Here is a 19,832-nt window from a genome sequence, read left to right as displayed (position 1 = left end):
TCCTCGGAAGCAGACGGGCAGGCGATGGTCCAGGAGAGCCCACGGCTGTCAGATCGACACCACTTCCCCGGGAGCAGGGCTGTTCGCCGCGCTTCCAAAAACTTCCTCACAGTCCGTCAGCACACGTGGGCACAATCCGTCTTCTTTGAATAGAATGTCATCTGGTTTCCTTGCAAACGCGGACCCTTGCATCATGATGAAGACATGTCAACACTTTCAAAAGGAACGAGAAAGCCTTTATTCAAAGCCAAGGATTGTTTCCGAAACTCTCTTCCAACTCCTTTATCTTTCGCTGACGTCCAGTTCCCTCGCAATATAGAAATTCTCCTTTTAATCTCTTGTCAAATCAGCATGGTAAGCAGAGAGACTTTTTTTTTTTTTTTAAAGCTAACAAAATACTCAGTCCTAGTAAACTTAATTGCCCTGCAAGGTAGCCTGGCTGGGGAAATTCTTCGGTCCTGGGGGGCTAATATAAGAAAAGTGTGAAACGGCCATTGCTGCAGGTTGAGATCAACTGCTATTTAGCAAAACTGTGGACTGGAAGCGAAAGGAAAGATTAACCGAAGGTAGATGGGACGGAGAGGAACAGACCCACCCAGTAGGGAGGGTGGGACCTGACTCAGCGCGGGGGGATCCTAGCTTCGGGCAGAGGGTTCTCCGAAGAAAGATACGAAATCACAAGTGCACACAGCACAGCGTCTGCTGTCTCCGGAGCCTGTGAGCATTCTGGCGAAATGAATAAAGACAGTTATTTTAGACATTTGATGGAACCTGGCAGCTTCGGCCGTCCGCCATCCACGTGAGGAATGGAACGTGTTTGAGTCGCCGGACCCGAAGACCGCGGGGGTTGATCAGCAGAGGTCGACGTGAATGTATCGTTTTACGAAACCATCGGCCATCGCCTGATGACCCCGGTGAGCGTCGGTCCCATCTCCGCTACGGCGGACAAGTGGGACAAGGAGGGATAAACAGGGAGAGCTTTCTGAAGATGTGATCTTGTATTCAAAAACACGTTGTGTTTCACTCCGTTTTGCTCAGAGTGGTTTCAATTTTTCGCTCTGATATCAAACCCGACAGCTGCCTACTCTTCAAATTGAACTTCGTGGTCTCTGCCAGACGAGCCATTATTTCACTCAACCCCGTCAAGACCCTAATAGGTACGTGGTGACCACTTTCCCAGTGGACATTGCCCTCACGTCCTTCTCACATCAACGGCAGAGCGGATTCAAATCTGGGTGTCTAGACGCCTAACCTGGGCTTCTTCCAACAGGATGCTGCCCCGACCACAAGCCTCTCTTCGTCCAGAAGACTCTCCTTTGAGGGGTCCCGCCCTGCACTACTTAAAATAGACAAGAAATGCTGACTCATCCGATATAAGACACAAACACATATACATGCATATAAACCAATGCATGTACTGAATTCCAGGGGTGGACATGACAACTGACCCCAAACTGGGAGGCTAAAACCCACAGACATCCATCCTCCCCCGTCCTGGAGACCAGGCGTCTGAGGTCAAGGTGTCCCAGGGCCGCGCTCCCTCCAGAGGCTCCAGGGGAGGGTCCTCCCTGCCTCTTCCAGCTTCTGGGGGCTCCAGGCGTCCATCCCTGGGCTGGTGGCCGCCTCCCTCCCGTCTCTGCCTCCGTCTCCACGTGGCGTCTCCTCTGTGTCTGTGTGTCTCCTCTTCTGTTTCTTCTAAGGACACTGTCCTTGGATGCAGGGCCACCTCCTCCAGGAGGACCTCCTCTCAGACCCTTCATGTCATCAGTCGGCAGAGACTCCATTTCCAGATCACATTCCATCATAAGTACCAGCAGTTAGAATACGGACTTTTGTGAGATGCCATTCAAATCACTACTATATATATATATACACATATATATACATATATATATACACACACACACATATATTACATATAGACGTATATTGTATCTGCATATATATATTTACACACACACAATATAATATGTACACAGAATAAATCAATAAATATATATTTCATATATACTTTTTTGCTGAAAACATTTTCAGGGACATTTTATATCCAATAGTTGTGGTAAGCATGAACTGGGCATCTGGATCTTTTCATCTGAACTCTATATGTGTCGATGTGTGACTGTTACAAATAAAATGATAAAGGAGTTTAGCTGCAATGAACATAATTCTACCTTTTGTAGAAAATGAACATTAAGCCATTGCTAAGCTTTGTTTTGCTACTGTATGTTCACATTTTGCAGGAAATAGGACTTTTTTGGGTCTCAAGCATCCATCACCATCCCCAACGCTCCACAATGCAACCTAATACCTTTCACTCCAGGACACACTTAGAACAGGATGATGGTTAATTTTATGTGTCACATTGGCTATGCTGCGGCATCCAGTTTTTTCATCTACTCCTAGTTTAGATGTGGCTGTAAAGGCTTTTTTTTTTTAAATTTTAAGATGAGATGAACATTTAAATCAGTAGAAGTTAAGTAAAGCTGACTGCTCTCCCTAATGGAGGTGGGCCACATCTAATCAGTTGAAGGATTTAAGAGAAAAAGACTGAGGTTCCCTTGGGAAGAGGAACTCTTGACTCCAGATGCTCTTCAGACTCAAATGACAGCATTAACTCTTCCCTGGGTCTCAACTTGCTGGTCTCAGCCTAAAGATTCTGAACTTGCCCATCTGTACAATCATGTTAGTCAAATCCTTAAAATTATCTGTCTGTCTGTCTATTTATCTATCTACCTATCTATTTATCTACCTATCTATCTATCCACCCATTATCTCTCTCTCCACCCATTCATCCAACCATCTATCCATTTATCTATTCATCCATCACCCTCCTGTGTCTGTCTCTCTATCCATCCATTCATCCATCCATCCCATCAATCTATCCATGCATCCATCCATTCTACCTACCTATCTATCTACCTATCTACTTATCTACCTATCTATCTATCCACCCATTATCTCTCTCTCCACCCATTCATCCAACCATCTATACATTCATTTATTCATCCATCTACCCTCCTCTATCTATCCATTCGTCCATTCAACCATACAACTAATCTGTCTATCCATCCGTCCATCCATCTATATATCCATCTTAACTATCTATCTTTCTATCCATCCATCTTGTCTATCTATCTATCGATCTATCCATCCATCCATCCATCCATCTATCCATCCATCTATATATCCATCTTATCTATCTATCTATCTCTCTCTGCAGACCAGAGACAGTGCCTGCAGCGGTCTGTAAATCGAGGTTCTGCTTCTCCTCTTCTCTCCGCTATTCTTACCCGTAAGTGACAGCCCTCCCTGCCTCTCTCTGACTCGCCTGGGGGAGGGGGCACCGAGGAAGGGCAGCCAGGCTGTGAAGCTTTAGAGGAAAACAGAATCGGTGGCAGGCAATAATAACCTCATTGATTAGCAGGATGGTCTCAGGACCAGCTGCCAGATGTGCCTTCAGGGGCCAGACCTCCCTCTTCTGAAGATCAATGGAGAAAAATCCACCTGCACTGACCCCACATTAGCTCCTCTCCCCAGGGACCCGGGGGAAGGGGGTAGCAACGTGTGACCCACTGCCCCCAAAGCCCTCCCTCCCCGCCAGCCGCGGGCCACCAGGCTTCCTGGGGTAACGCGTTCCTACTTAGACACTTTAACCTCGGGAGAAATGAAAATGACCTGAGTGCCAGTGTGGAGCCCTTGAACAAGGACAAAATTCAGTCAATAAACTCCAAAGGCAGATGCATTTTTCTCTCTGAACAGGAGCCGGGAGCTCGATGAGCCCTGGCGGGACGGGGCTCGGTGGCTGGAAACGTTCTGCAGAGGGAGACTTCGTTACAGCTGAGGTCACCGCCACCTGCACGCCCGCCCGTGCCCGCAACGAATTCTCGCCGCGCAAGAGCAGCTTTGCCTGCACGATTCTGCACATATTTTGGGGTTTCTGTTCTTCTGAGTGTTCCTTAGTGATGCACGATGTTATCTGCGTCTTGACCCATTTCTTGCCCCGTGAATCCTTCACTGTCATCATTCTTAGGGGTCACGGGAAGGAGGAGAAACAGAGTGTCTTCTCTCTGCTCTGCAACAGAAAGCTCCCTCATTTCCCCTGCAGATCGCCAACCACAGGACCAGGTGGCTGCATCACTCAGTTCCTTTCAGGCAGTCTCTGCCCTGGAATGTTCCTCGGGGAGGTCACCTGGACACAGACTCTGAGATGGAGATGATGCCGTATGGATGATGCAGGCAGGACCGCACCTGAGGACACCTGGGGAGGGAGATGCAGGACTGGCCCAGGGTGAAGCCGGGTGCTGGTACAACAATTGCGTCTGGGCATCTATCCCGTGGGAAGCGCGGGCGCTGGGACAGCCTGCAGGGGAGGCAAGCTGCACCCGCCCCACCGGACCAGGTGAGGCCTGGAGCCAGGGTGGGAGGAGCCCATAGACCAGGGGAAGTTCCTGGTCTGGGGACACGCAGCTCTGAGCCTGCAGGGGTCCATGCTTCCCGCACTGGACACCTCTATTCTACAGGAACGGGACTGGGCACCCAGAAGTGCACGTCTGCAAACGGTGGCACGTGGGCCAAGTCCGGCCCACGCTTGCTTGTGTAAATAAAGCGTTATTGGGAGGGATAAATTTGGGAGTTTGAGATTTGCAAATGTTAGCTACTATATATAAAAACAGATTAAAACAAAACAAATTTCTTCTGTACAGCACAGGGAACTACATTCAATATGCTGTAATAACCTTTAATGAAAGAGAATATGAAAATGAATATTATATGTATGTTGGAAAAAAGACGCCGAGACATTCAACCTCTTCCTACGCTGTGGTTTAATTTTTATTGCTGCCATGACGGGCTTCTATTTTTCAAGAAAACCAAGTGACGTGAGTGCTGTCGAACATGATTGGATAGGATTGTGTGCAAAAAAACCCCCACAAAACCCACTCGCTGAGGTTCTGTTTTCTCATCTGTGAAATGGGTACAAGGACACCTTTCTCCCAAGATGCTTATGTGTATCAGGAAAGAACACACGTGTAAAGGCCGACCGCTTTCAGGCACCGATCGGGCAGACGACTGACGGAGGCTCTTTTTTGGGGGTTCAATCAGAAAATTAACTTTCTTTGCAGATCGCGGGGCTCGGGTTTCTCCATATTTACAAAAGTATGACAATCTGGTCTCCCAGGGACATCAAATGGGAATTCGGGGCCACCACAGAATTTTCGCTTCCTCTTCTCTCCTTTCCCTTGAATGGCCTCCGTTCAGTGTTGACCAAGAGGCTTTCTGCTGCTTTTATGCCAACGTTTGGGTCGTCGCTGGGAAGTGGGGCAAACAAAACGTTTCTGTTCTTCCGAGGGCGTAAACAGGATTAGGGAGGGAAAGGTAGCCTTTGGGTTTCCCTAAATGGTATTTACGGGTGAGAAACGGATGACCCTGGGGCTGGGGACTTGGGGCCACCAGGAGACAGGCACACATGGTTTATGTGACACGCGTCCGGCTGCGGGTACCAGAGCCGGGACGAAACCGACACGCGTGAAGGATGCAGAAGCCAGACAGAAAAGCCGGCAACCAAGACAGTCAGCTCAGCTCATCAGCATCCGCCTCGAACTAGCCTCATGGCTCTGAAACTGGTTTAGAAAACTGGAGGGTGTTTTCGGGGTCCCTCTGCTCCGTGCCCCCGGGGATTGCACAGCGGGTTCCGGTGCCTTCCTGACACGCATAGCCCCGCTCTGTCCTTCTGCACCCACTCTTTCTCCTGCAAGGACCCCTCCCTTCGAGACTGCAGGCAACAGTCCTCAGAGAACACATTCACTTCTTATCTCAAAGTCTCAGCCGAGCTCCTGACCCTGGAAACTGTCGGCTGGGTCCACACCCCATGTTCTACCGTTGTCAGTGGCGTTTCTCTCCCAAGCGGATTTCAAAGCTGCCTTCATCTGCACATGGGTGCTGAATGTTCCCCTCTGTGTCCGTCCTCTGTCTCCAACCCCTGCCTCAGGGCCTTTGCACATCCTGTCCCTCCCCATGCATGGAGCATGCTGCACCCCAGGTACACGCAGGACCCACTCACTCCCTTCAGGGGGTCTTTGCTTCAATGTCACCCCCCTCTGATCCTCTACTGACACTCTCCATCAGCTTCATTCCTAACCTGGTTCACCTTTCTCCCGGGTTCTCCCCAGTCTCTGTGTTCCTGTCTATACAGACATTCAGATGCATGTACGTACATGAATTTACATCTGTCTAGTATCTATCTATCTATCTATCTATCTATCTATCTATCTATCTATCTACCTACCTACCTATTTAACCATCCATCCATCTATCTATCCATCTATCTATCTATCTATCTATCCATCCATCCATCCATCCATCCATCCACCTACCTACCTACCTATGACAGTGGTTAGAAACTGAGGAGGACTCTGCCCCCAGGGGACTCTCATCAAGGCTTGGGGACATTTCTGGTTGTCACCACTGGGGAAGGGGAAGCTACTGGCATGTGGTGGGTGGAGACCAGGGACCCAGCTCCACACCCCACAGTGCACAGGACGCCCCCCATCAGAGAGTCCTCCAACCCCAGTGTCAGTAGCACCGGGGATGAGAAGCCCTGTCTGCAAGATGAGGGCTTCTTAAAAGACTAAATTCTTGACGTTTTGAGGGACGTCTCCCTGCTGAAGCCCCAGGCTCCAGAACAGAATCATCTGTGAATCAGCCTCTGTGTCCCCGGGGAAGGGTTTGTTTCCGGGCAAGTGGGGCCCATGGTCACGTCTCACCCAGCAGCGTCCTTGCAGGACCCAGAGCTTTTACAAAAATCCACAGTTTAAAAATTCATCTTGCGGATGAGCTCAGAATCTAAAAAGTCTCTGCTCCCTGGCTTTGAGAGGAAGATGAGAGAGAAAGACATTTCAAGTGGCCCGCTCACGCCCTGGCCCGGGCTGCCCTTACGCAAGAGATCTCAATGCAGAAAATCAGGAGGGGAAGCCAGGATAGGGCGCTGGACGTCCACAGGTGGACGGCAGGACTGTGTCCAGAGCTGCCGTGTCAAAATTCCACCCTTCTCCCTCACATTAAGTGAGACATTTTTTTCCCCTTTCTCTTTGCTGCAGTTCATCCCTCACACTGACAAACACAGAGACCCACAATGACTTGCAGAATTTCCAAAGGACGGAGTTCGCACCTCCACCCGGAGGGGGAGCCGGCTCGGAGCATCAATTACTAATGTGCTCTGCAGGGCAGCCCTGGGGCCAGAGGGGTTCTGAACGCTCTGCGTCTGTGCCCTTGGCAGGGGAGCTAACCCCAGCCCCCGACGCCGTCCCCACTCTGAGACGTCAGGCACTTTAAAGTAAGAAGCGATGGCTCCCCTAGAAGGGAACTAAATTAATTTCCAAGGGACCGGTGGAGAGCACGGTGCAGCTGGCATTCGGTGGGTAGGAATCTGAAATGAGCAGGCAAGGAGGAGAGAAGGGATGGATTGTGGAGAGCGAGGGAGCAAGGGAGGGAGGGAGGGAGGACCAGTCCTGCAAGGGAGGAGCCGACCCGGCAGAGAAGACCAGTTTGCAACGGTTGCCGGCTCCAATAAAGGAAGGACGGAGCTGCCTTTTGCATGCTGACTGCTCTCAACGCTGCGCTGCAGAGCTCGGGAAATTACAGGCCACATCCAGCGTCTGTTCTCCGTCCTCAGCAGGCACAGGGTCAGTGAATCCTGGGGACTGTCACCCATCACCCCGAGCTCAGTGTCCCCCCCACCAAACCACGGACATGTCCTGTCCTACGGTCCTGGAGCTGAGACGTCTGCTACGGCTCTCACGGGGCCAAAATCGAGGTGTCGGCAGGACTGGGGACAACCAGTTTCCTTGCGTCTTTCGGCTTCTGGAGCTGCATCCTTCTGTTCCCTTGTTTGTCTGACTTCCTCCTCCGGGGCCAGCAGGGCACCTACCGCCTTCAAATCTCTGTCCGGTCACCGTGTTACGTCGTATCTGTCTGACTCCCCCGCCTCCCTCTTCTCAAGGCCTTTATGATACTATGGGTCCCACGGGGAAAGTCCACCGTCCTCTCCTTTTCTACCTCAAGACCCATCACCGCATCACACCTGCAGAGTCCCTTCGGCCACGGCCAGGCACCTGGCCAGAGGTGCCGGGGTTGGGACGGGGACATCTTCGGGAGGCCGTTTTCCAGCCCGTGCCCGGCCGCCCCGCCGCCCGCCCGCCGGCCTTCCGCGCTTTCCGCGGCTCGTGCTGCCGAACGGCGGTTTCGGGAAACTTAAAAACAGGGCGGTTGGACAAACACGCCGTGAGGCTGGGTCCAGGATTTAAATGAACAAACAAACAAAAACCTCATTCGCGAGGGAACGTGTATGGTGTTGAGCCCAGTGCGAGGCCGGCTGGAGGGGTCGGAAAGCGCGGAGTCACAATCCTGGGGAAGAAACGTCAGACCCGGAGCGGGCGGGGTCGTACGGGGCCGCGAACCCATCCCTTCGGGGTCCTCTGTTCTCAGCGGCAAACAGCATTTACAACTTCTCCATCGTCCACAAGTTATGCCGTGGTCTTGCCTACAGCTGGCTCCTTAACAGTGACCATTTCAATCACACTTTCAACTTTACAGTATAAAAAAAAAAATAACCCAAACATCCAACAGTTTCTTTCATACATTTTTCTGCAAGCTGAATGCCAGAAACATTCTCAGAGCCAAACTATAAATGACACTTTTGCACTAGGCATGGGAAGACAGCAACCAACATTTTAAAGGTTTTAAATGCACTGATTGCAATTGCTGACGGTCAAACGTCCGCCCCAGGCGGTTTGGTTTGACGGCACTGAGGTGTGACACTGAAAAGGATTAAAAAAAAAAACCCCAAAGCCCCCCAAAACTCAAGGTTGTTCCGCACGGCACAGGGAACAGTGACCTGTACTGAAAAAGAATCTGGAAAGGAATCTATGTCTGTATTTGCATGACTGAAGCATGATGCTGGGCACCAGAAACTGACACATCGTAACTAATTCTACGTGAACATAAAAAAAGTATTCATTTTAAGCAAATGAATACTTTTATTAACATTGTAAAACTTTCCCCCCTTTATTTCCACCATTTGTATATTGCTTTTGCCTCCTTTTTTTTTTTTTTTTTTTCCGGCCTCATTTCCACGGTGAGTACGATTCTTGTGAAGAACGTATGTCATGCCCCATCTGGTTACAGAAGAGCAGCCCCAGAGATTCTCAGTAGGTGACGTGGTTCCTGCACCGAGATGCCGGGAACGAGCTTTCTGGTGAACTGTCTTAGAAGGAAGCGGGGAGGGCTGCCTGGAGAGCGGCCAGGAAGCTGCCGGACCAGAGGGAAAGCAGGGTCCTGGGGATGCCCCAGCCTGGGTCCTGCTGCCCACACCTTGGCGCTGCCTGGACGCTGCTCAGAGCCTGTCCTTCTGCCGCTCAGAGGGACCGTGCTGCTGTGCATTTGAGAGCTGATTCAGGACCGTGATGGACCCTAATTCTGCATCGCCTGGTCTGTGTGTGAGTGATGGTCACCTGGCCTGTCCTGGGGGCAGGAGGAGGTAATGACAAGGAGCGGGGGATTCTGCCGAGGCCGCCTGCCCGGCTGGAGATGGGCTCGGCCTCGGAGACAGGAGAGGCTCCCCAGACATGATGGGGGTGGGGCGTCCAGACGCTGGGGGACCCCTGCTGGTGACACCTGTTCCATCCCCCTCAGATGGTCCTGAGGGACCCTGCTCACCTCTGCAGGATGTCACCATGCACGCACAGGAAGGGAACCTAGGAATGGCACCCAGGCAATGTTTCATTAACAACTGGCTTCTTTCTTTTCTTTGTATTAGGTTATAGCCATTAAAAAAAAATTACATCTAGTGATTTTTCTTTTAATGGACGTGAAATTCACATTATATAAAATTAAGTAAACAGTTCAGTGGCATTTCATGGGTTTGTAATGTTGTGGAAGCATCACCGCCATCTAGTTTCAGAACATTGTCACCATGTCCCCGAAGGAGACCCCCGTCCCCAAGAGTAGTCACGCCCCCTCCCCGTCCTGCAGCCCCTGGAACCACGAACCCTCTTTCTGTGTCTGTGGATTGGCCTGTTCTGGGCGTTTCCTGTCAAAGCAGTCAGACCCCATGTGTCCTTCTGTGTCTGCGTCTCTCGCCGCACATCATGTTGACTTAGAACGTATATGAAAATTACTGAAAATATTCACTAGAAGGCACTCTCTTAAATAAAACAGATTCAAATTAACACCACAACGAGATGTCACAACACACCTATTCGAATTGCTAGGCCTAAAACACTGATATTATCAGGTGCCGGTGAGGACGTGGGGCAGCTGGAAGTCCCACGTGTTGTCGGTGGGGATGCAAAACGGTGCGTCCTCTCTGGAAAAAAGTCTGGCTGTTTCTTTTTTTATTGAAGTGGCCACTTCTTTTTTTTTAATTAAAAAAAATTTTTATCTCAGAGACGGAAAAACGTGGGTTCACACAACAACCTGCACGGAAGTGTGGACAGCAGCATTCTGCGTCAGTCTCCCCCAAACGGAAACCACTGTGTGTCAGTGGGGAAAGGGTCAACCACTGTGGTGCATGCAGACAGCGGAATATTACTCAGCAAAAAAAAGGGGAAGAAGCCACCGTCCCATGCAACGATTCAGCTGAAATGCAGACACATGTGGCTGAGTGACGGAAGGCAATTTCAAAGACCTCACGTATGTGATACTTTTCCGGAAAAGCCAAGGACAGAGAACACAGACCAGCAGCTGCCAGGGATGAGGCCTGGAGGGAGGGTCTGACTGCGAAGAAAGGAACAGGATGAGGGATTCTGCGACGGGATGGAGATGTTCTGAATCCCGTCAGGGGCGGTGGTTCCACAAACCTGTACCTGAGTGAAGATGCATATGACGGAACTCCAAAATAAGACTGACTGCACTATTGCACGTAAAATGTTGAAAAGACCTCGCTGGGTTTGAAAAGTTGAAAACAGAATCATCCTGTGATGCAACCAGCCTGCATCTGGGTATTTACCCCAAAGGAGTGAAAGCAGGGAGGTATTCTCAGCGTGTTATTTATAAGAGGTGGAAGCAACCCGAGTGTCCATCTATAGATAGATGGATGGATAAGCAGAATGGAGTCTGGCCATGCAGTGGAATATTATTCAGCCATGAAAAAGGAAGGAAGGTCTGACACAGGCTGCAATGGGGATGGACCTTGAGGACAGGACACTGAGTGAGAGAAGCCACACATAAAAGAGGACAAATCTTGTAGGATTCCACTCACAGGAGGTCCCCAGAGGAGTCAAATTCAGAGAGAAAGAAAGTGGGAGGGTGGGGGCCAGGGCCTGGGGAGGGGGGTGGATGGTCAGTGTTTAACAGGGACAGAGATTCAGTTTGGGAAGATGATGGTGGGGATGGTCGCACAGTAGTGTGAACATCCTTAAGGCCACTGAACTCTGCATTTAGAAATGGTTACATTGAAACAAGTTCATCCTGTGGAGCACAGGAAACCATATTCAATATCTTATAGTAACTTACGGTTAAAAAGAATATGAAAAGAAATACATGCATGCTCCTATGTGACGGAAGCACTGTGCTGTGCGCCAGAAACTGCAGCAACATCGTAAACGGACTCTGCTTCAATAAAAACATGTATGCAAGATAAATAAGTAAACAAAAAGACAGATGGTAAAAAAAAAAAGGTTCAATGGTACATTGCATATTTTTTTAAGCACAATTAATTTTTCTTTTAATTTAAAAGATTTGTAGGTGAAAACCCTTCCTTCGAAGACAGCACGAAAAATCACCCATCGGGTTAGGGGAAAACAATACATTGCCTTCTAGGTCATGCCTTTAAAATGTTTGTTTCCCAGGGAACTAAGTAACCCGGCTGTGGGATGCTGGTTGCCGAACAGGAGAAAAGACTTCGCTGGCCTGGGTGGGGGGTGCGTGGTACTAACCCTGAGAGCCTGTGGGCACAGCAAACACCCAGCATATGTAGCTCTGTCTGTCTGTCTGTCTCTCCCACAAGAGCCCAGAGCTTCAGAGCTGAGCTGAGAGGGGTCCCGAGACATCGCGAATCCAGGGACGCCCAGCGTGTCACTGCCACGGGCGCGGCCTGGATACTTGCCTCGACCTCCTTAAATCGCCACCCCTGGGGCTGGGCGCCGTCTCAGGGCGCAGACTGCGTCTCCGGGACGGGGCGCGCAGGCCGAGCTTGCAGGAGCAGGTGCCCAGCCCCACGCACACCTGCCGGCTTCTCCGCGGCAACCCGGACCCTTACTAAGAGCTCTGAGGCCGGGACCCCGGGGCCCTGCCCCGGGAAAAGTGAACAGCAGTGCTCCCGGGCTGGGGTGGGTCTTAGCGGCATTTTTTTTTTTTTTCCTTTAGGTCTGGAACAGACTGGTAACTCACGTGGCATTTTAATGTGCACTCCAGCCCTGCGCCTGTAAAATCTAGTGCGTATACTTTGACCAGTTTAGTCTTTGCAGTGGCCCAGAGGTTCCCCAAAGGGAGAGATCCTGACCCCCAGGAGACAATGTCTGGGGCATTTCTGGCTGTCACCGCTGTGGGGCGGTTATTGGCATGTGGTGGGTGGAGAGCAGGGACGCAGCCCCACCGTGCACAGGACGCCCCCATCAGAGTCCTCCAGCCCCAGTGTCAATCCAGCCCCGAAGCGGAATACCTGGGGTAGCCAGTACCTCATTCCATATAAATTACGCATTTACACCCACACATATATCTATGTTCATGAATCGAATGCTAGGAAAACCCAAGGTCTGCGGCGACCGGCCACGAGGTCCCGTCCTGACCTCACGCCGGTGACGGACAGACTCCTGAGACCCATCCAGTCTCTCGCTGGACATACCGGGCTCCACCCACCGCTGCTTCAAGTAGAGAGTGGCCACATGTCCTGCCTGGAGGTGCTTTTGGCCATTTTCCTCGGGGGATAATCCTGCGTCTCTCCCGTAACCAGGCGCCGTTTCTCCTAAGACCCGAGGCTCGTCCAGAACGCAAGCCGTGTGCGCCTGGCGGCTTCAGGAGCCCCCTGAACCCCCCGGGACCGCCTTGGAACTCACTCCGGCCCCGGGAAGCGCGCAGCATCATTTACGCAGCGCCTCCGAGGTCCCGGCGAGCCCAGGAAATCCACTGTCGTATTTCACCCGCCTGGGGACTTGTAAAAACTTCTGCAGGAAGAATTTCAAAAGTGGCAGAAAATGCCAGAACGCCGTTGGCTCTGTTCCTCTGCTTTCTGAAGGTTGCTGGAATCTTTCCTGTTTCTTCTTCCCCCTCCTTGCCCTTCAGAGACCGGGAGACGGCGTTCTCAGAGCAAGCAGGGCTTCTGCTACAAGCGGGCATTTACTCTTGCTCGCTTCTGCCAGTGGCGCCCGGAGGCCCAAAGTAAATAAATAAATAGAAAGTGCATGTGCCTGTGGCCACTGACGCACGGATCCCCGGTCCAGTGGTCGCGGAGGGAGGGTCAGCTTTCCACCAGAGGCCACGCTCTGCTGCCGTGAACGGATCCCCTCTAGCATCTTTGTAAGGGAGGCCGTGCCCTTGAAGACGGGAGCTGTGTCTTGCTTCCTGGGGCCTTAATTCTCCCTGAAAATCAGTGACCTGATTCTGCAGGGCTTGACGGACAAGACGCGCCTCCCCGAGCGTGTCCGGAGAGCGTCATTCAAAGCATCAGGTGTTGAAACGGCACATGCGGACGTGTTGCCTGCATGGTCTCGTGGATGGGGACATGGGAGACCAAAGTCGGGGCAGGGCTGGTGGGGGGGACACCTGGTTTCCAGGACGCACAGACGGCTTAATGGGATGACGCTGCAAATGTCCTGGCATGAAGCAGGCGCTTCCCAGGTGGCAGACGCGCCCCCTATCTTATTTCCCAGTCTCTTTTGAAAAGAAAACAAACGCTCGTATTCATTACTTTTGATCGGATTGAACCAAGAAACAAATTAACTTGAGAGCTGTCAGCCAAATGCTCTGACAGGATTTAACACCCAGAAAGCCCACCGTGGGGGGCTTCCTGCCCCAGCGTCAAGCACTCAGTTTAGGCAGACGGGAGCTGTTCATGGAAACGGAGGATGGTGATCACAGTCTGTCAGAATCCAGGGAATGAGGCTTGTCAACATGGTCGCTGCTGGGATCGAAGGCCCTGAAAACACGCCCTTCTAGTCCTGTTGGGAATCTCGGCTCCGGAAAGCTGTCCCCAGGGGAAAAATCCTCATGCAGCACGTATGTGTGAAGCAGAGATGAGAGCAGAGGTTCTGCCCCACCAGGCAGTTGGGTCCAGTTCAAAGCAACACACATGAATGCCCAGTGTGGGGGGCTGAGCAGAAAACACAGCCTTGCTCAGACATGCTCCATGTCTGCTTCCTAACAGACGCTTTATTTTATGCAATGTAGCGTGGATCAATATGCCATTCCTTTTTCATGGCCGAATAATATTCCACTGCAGGTGTGATGCAGGTTACCACATTTGTCTGGCCCCCTCTACTTTCCTTAAAATGAAATCATGGATGCTACTACTTACAGACAGATGTAGTAAAAGCCACGTAGTGTCCACATAATGCAATTTACCATAAAATGACACTCCTTTGAACATGTTAATGCTTGGACCTCCACCCATCCCTGGAGAGGGTGAGAAGGTAAGACGCTTGACCCTGGATACTGGGATCCCCCAAGAAGAGGCCGGATGCAAAAAAAGAAGGTGCCACCCAGTAAGCTGGTAACTCAAATGCCACGAGCTGCTGCTCGCCATGAGACTTCCCCAAACGGTGAATATCCCAGCCGATTTTTTATTAATGCGATGGTTGCTTTGCCTGGAAATTCACTGTCCCGCCTTAATGCATGAACAGACTTGAGTCCTAGGCTACGGCTAGCTGCAAACGGGATTTTCCTCAACGTGGGAACTGAGAGCTGGACGCTAAGAAGTCATGAGAGGGTGTGGGAGGAGTCTCCACGGGGGTCCCTTGTCCTTTGTAGCAAATCTAACATGCTGGCCTCCCTCTTGTGCAATGCCAGTGGGAGGGCTGTCTACGCATGGTACCCCTCCCCACCTTGCCCTGCACCCTGCAGAGAACCACCGCCACTTAAAAGCACCGGGATATTGGAAAAGGGTGCCAGACCATCAGGTCCCCATGCCTTGGGACCAAACCCACGAGGGCAACGTGACCCACACCGGAAAGACCATTGGAAGCCTTCTAACCGTTTGACCTCCATCCTCTCGTCCGAGTCTTAAAACCCACAAAAAGACCTGCTGAACAGGACAGGACACTCGAGACCCCAGAGGGTTAACCGTTTGCCCAAATGATGCAACGGGCAGTAGACATTTCGCGCTGTTATCTGCAAATCAAAACAGTGTCTGCCTTAAACAGATGCAATTTAAATCAGTCGGTGACACCTCAATAAAGCCAAAGAAAAACACAGCGAATATTCCTCCCCTGAGAAAGGTGTTCCTCTTAGTTCTCATTTTATGTTTTTTTATTTCCCCTGCTGGATATTTTGAACAAAAATGTTTCTCTGTATTCCCAAATCTGGCAGTTCACACCGGTTCCGGGTGAATTAGCAACAGACGTCCTTTTTAATGCATTCTTGGACCCGCAACAGGAAAATGATTACTTTTAATTTTATGTACTTAGGGATTTTTCAGTAGCCGTGCGCTAGCGAGGAACCATGCAAGTAAGGTCTGAGCTGTGTCATCTGTGAGATGCGCCCCACGTGACCGAGAGAAGTGAGGATGTGACAACTCGAAACACGAAAAGTGGAAAGTTAAGGGCATGCGTGGAGTCAGGAAGTTAACACTCCGTCCCAGAATGAAGGCAAGGAATTATTAAGAAAAAAAAAAAAGGAAGGAATATACACAATCACTAACCACCAGACGTTGTAAGTTAGCAATAAACGCGAAGCTCGGTGAGAACCTTTTCTACGAACCTGAGAAGATGCTTCTCTGGCGGGAGTCCCAGAGACCAGAGAGTTCCCGGGCTGTGGACTGCGCACAGGGGCCCCCCCTCTGCACACGGAGAAGTCCGGGAGGTCCTCGTGGCTGGGCTCGTGTTCGTGCCTTCATGGCCATCGGTAAGCAAGTAACAGATTTGGACCCAGTCTCTACGATGTTGGTGTCCAGATGACAGAAAAGACAACTCCAGCGCATTTCTCTGCTGAAGGGACGAATGCAATGACTACGGAGCTTGGACGGAAAACCACGCCTGGCATGTATCTTCCCCGGGGCTCCCCTCAAACAGAACACGTACGTCTTGCCGTCTAATCAGCAAAGCCGGGTGTAGACGGGGCACGTGCTAGGGTCATCACTCGACGGACAAGGAGTCAGAAAGACAGACCAAAAGCTTGAGGACGGTGCCCGCTGGACCCGCCCACCTGGGAGGCGAGTGTGGTGCTACCTCCCTGACCCATGGGTCAGCCAAGAAGCCTCCCCAGCCCAGCCTCGCAACCCGTCCCGCCTTGGAGGGAGCCCCGGGCACCATGCACGGCTGTGTTTCCCAACAGCCACAATGAGAGGTGTTTCTGACGCAGATGCCCTGAAAATCTGGTTGGTGCCGACACAGAGGAAGCTGAAACTGGGTCGTAACCCACAGACCAGCCTTCGCCGCGCTCACTGCTTCCCGTTAAAAGTGCGTCTTCCCACATACGGTGACATCCCCAGTCCCCAGGCCTTAGGACCTGGTATCTGGGGGTTGTCAGTCACCCTACCCCAGGCAGCATGCTCCTGCAGGACCAGAGCACCGTGCCCTCGCCTTGGAGCTGCAGTGTTTGCTCGACACCCAGTGGCTGAATGAATGGATGGATGGATGGATGATGGGTGGAGGGACAAATGAGAGGCAGTCATTCCTACTGTTGAGCAAAACTCATCGAGGCTCCACGGAGGGGACAAACGAGCAGGTTTACTGGGGAACACATGCCTCAGGGGTCCCACCTTTGCATCCAGTCTTGCCCCGGGGTGGAAGGTCGCCCATCCTGGTGCGTGCACAGCGCCCGCCTCCCGGGCTCCCTGACCGTCGGCGACAGGCGCAAACCCAGGACCCCCATGCCCGCCGCACCACGGACGCCGCCCTCACTCACCCGGCGGTGCACGGGCCCCTCCGGCGGCTGGAAGCGTCTCTGAGCCGTGAGGAGGCTTGCGGTCCGATGCGGAGGGAGCGCGTCCATGTCTCCGAGATCACGTTCAGTCTCTCCTGTGCTGGGCCGGTGACAGAAGAGCTGCCATGCAATTAGGAGGAGCCATCGGAGGCCAGGGTCCTACAAGGTCCAAACGGTTCTTGGAGCCCGTCTTAGCCCGGGGACCGTGGCGTCTTTCAGGAGCCAGGAAGCTGATTCTCCCAGTGACGGAGGAGGCTGGGGTGGCCAGCAGTCACCGCGCCAGCCCACCCTGAGACTGTACTTGGGAACAACCTTTGTGATGACGGTGACAGTGGCTGGCACAGCTGCGACCATGACCTCAGGCCATAAAGGGCTCTCGGACGACATGCAAACCCTCCAAAACTGGGGTCTCCCCAGAGGTCAAGATTCTGCTTCTCGGGACACAGTCCTGGCTGGCAGAAATATTAAGGCGAGGCACGTCTCCATGCTGGGTTCACCGTAGGAAGTAATTCTGGTTCCGAGACACATCAGTCAGCGCGGTAGGGCCTAGCCGAACATCTGAGCAGCCCCGGGAGGTGTCAGCAGCGCAGGGCTGGAAGCCGCGGTCTGCATCTGCCTGGCTCAGGGAGTCCTGAAATGCGCCCGAGAGGCAGGAGGACTTGAGGATGTCACAAGGAACGCTGATGCCCAGAGGAATGAACTTGGGAGTTTTGTGGTCGGCGGGGCTGAGCACCCGCCATTCGCAGAGGAACCCCCAGCGCGCAGCCAAAACCCACCAGCCTTACTGGACCTTACGGGAGATCTTCCCCACCAAGGCCAGGCTTGAGTGCATCGACGGTTTGACGGGGAAGGGGGTGCCCTGGGAGGAGGGGGGTTCCTTACTGGCTGCACACTGGCTCCTATTTCTTGAGGTTGGAGCAGAGAGGACTATGGCACACGCAGCTGAGGGCAAAATGAACGTATGCGTCCCTCGTTCACGCTGCATTAGCAGTTCCAAGCTGGCGGCAGCAGAGCATCAAGCCAACAGGCGCCCTGAGGAGCCCAGGGTCCTGGGCGGCCGTGCGGCTCCCTGGCCCGGGAAGCCCACCCTGGGGACGTGCAGAGGAAGCCATCGCCTCCACGGCGTCCCGGGTCACCAGGAGAGGAGCGGGCGTTTCCTGGGATTCCAAGGCACCCTGTTCATGCAGCATGTGGTGGATTAAATCCTAATGTCTACCAAAAAGGTGCGAGCGTGTCCTAATGCCTATTAATTGTGAGTTGTATACATACATATTTTTTTAAGTCGAGGTACAGTCAGTTACAATGTGTCTGTCTCTGGTTGCACAGCACAGTGTCCCAGTCATGCAGATACAGACATAATTCGTTTTCATATTTTTGTTCTTGTTGTTACTTGTGGATATGACTTTGTTGGCAAAAAAAGGGTCTTGGCAGACATAATTCATGATGAATCTTCACTTGAAGAGGTCATTCTTGATTATCCAGGTGGAAGGGAAGGACCTGAGAGGAGGTCCTCCTGGAGGAGGTGGCCCTGCATTCAAGGACAGTGTCCTCAGAAGAGACAGAAGAGGAGAGACGCAGACACAGAGGAGACGCCACGTGGAGACGGAGGCAGAGACGGGAGGGAGGCGGCCACCAGCCCAGGGATGGACGCCTGGAGCCCCCAGAAGCTGGAAGAGGCAGGAGGGACCCTCCCCTGGGGCCTCCGGAGGGAGCGCGGCCCTGGGACACCTTGACCTCAGACGTCTGGTCTCCAGGACTCAGGGAGGGTGGATGTCTGTGGTTTTTAGCCTCCCAGTTTGAGGTTATTTGTTACAGATGCTCCAGGACACATACACACGGCATCTCAGTGAGCTGTCTGAGCGAGCAGGGCCTTCCAGAGGGGCCACGTGCCCCCGTCTTCACACAAAGACCTGAATTCCCTGGGGGGCTCTGCAGACGTGTGACATACAGGCCACGAGGATGCATTAATTGGTCTTGTGAGTCACATTGTTGGTCGCCATCTCTCCTGCAGCTGGAATGGAGAAGTCCAGGAACCTCTGGTGCTCAGGTGTCATTGTGCCCCGTGACCTCTGGGTGCACCCCGTCTCGGTGCTGGTCCCCGGTCCCTGTCATCCTTCCTGTCACCCGCGGCTGTCCCGTGAAGGGCGTCAGGATGCTTCTCAGCCACGCGGACGCCCTGCGGAGTCTACGCGCCCTGCAGAAGGGCCCGGCCTGCTCCTCTCTGGCCGCTGTGCAGAGTCTCACGTGCTGGGCTCTCAGCTCTGCCAGCCACAGCGGCACTCAGACGAGGGGTGCGCATCTCAGATGAACGTCCCGGGGGCCTTGTCCTGGTCTCCTGCCGGTTCACGCCAACATCTCCCGGTTCTGCGGCACAGAATTCACAGCCTCTTGTGCATCTGTAACAGAAACACCGCCCCTGGGGTTAGACACGCCTGAGGGCCCCACCTAAGTGCCACCAGGAACTTGAGGCTGGTGAGACGTTGAGTCTTTCTGAGGGTAAATTCCTACCCATTCGACGGGACTTCCAAGCCTCACCCGGCACACGGGGCCAAAGCCTGGGGCCACGAAGTACGGCCCTAGGACCAATCTGACCTCACCGCTTTTTTTGTAAATAAAGTTTTATTAGAACACAGCTGTCTGGGGGAGCATGTGTCTGTGGCTGCTTCTGTGTTGTGTGGGAAAACAGAGCGGTTGTGACCCACTGCATAGCCCCAAGTACAGAGACATTCATCAGCTGGCCCTTTATGTAAAAAGTTGACTGA

At 52.5% G+C, this 19,832-nt stretch overlaps 1 protein-coding gene across 5 annotated transcripts in view; it reads right to left on the bottom strand.

Annotated features, from left to right (window-relative positions):
• DHRSX (dehydrogenase/reductase X-linked) overlaps nucleotides 1-19,832 on the bottom strand; it is a 206,415-nt gene that overhangs the window by 57,850 nt on the left and 128,733 nt on the right. For 3 of the 5 annotated variants that reach the window (XR_010379602.1, XR_010379598.1, XR_010379601.1), the window contains exons 8-9: nucleotides 17,053-19,466; nucleotides 15,907-16,133 (exon numbers count right to left, since the gene is read on the bottom strand). The gene's annotated coding sequence lies outside the window, so the exon portion shown is untranslated. The remainder of the gene's footprint in view (nucleotides 1-15,906; nucleotides 16,134-17,052; nucleotides 19,467-19,832) is intronic. The other 2 variants (XR_010379600.1, XR_010379599.1) reach the window with 2 other exon arrangements.

Source organism: Camelus dromedarius, chromosome Y (assembly GCF_036321535.1).
Source record: "Camelus dromedarius isolate mCamDro1 chromosome Y, mCamDro1.pat, whole genome shotgun sequence".
NCBI lineage: Eukaryota > Metazoa > Chordata > Mammalia > Artiodactyla > Camelidae > Camelus > Camelus dromedarius.
The sequence above is the reverse complement of the archived record's forward strand: the minus strand, read 5'-3'. Positions and strand labels throughout refer to the sequence as shown.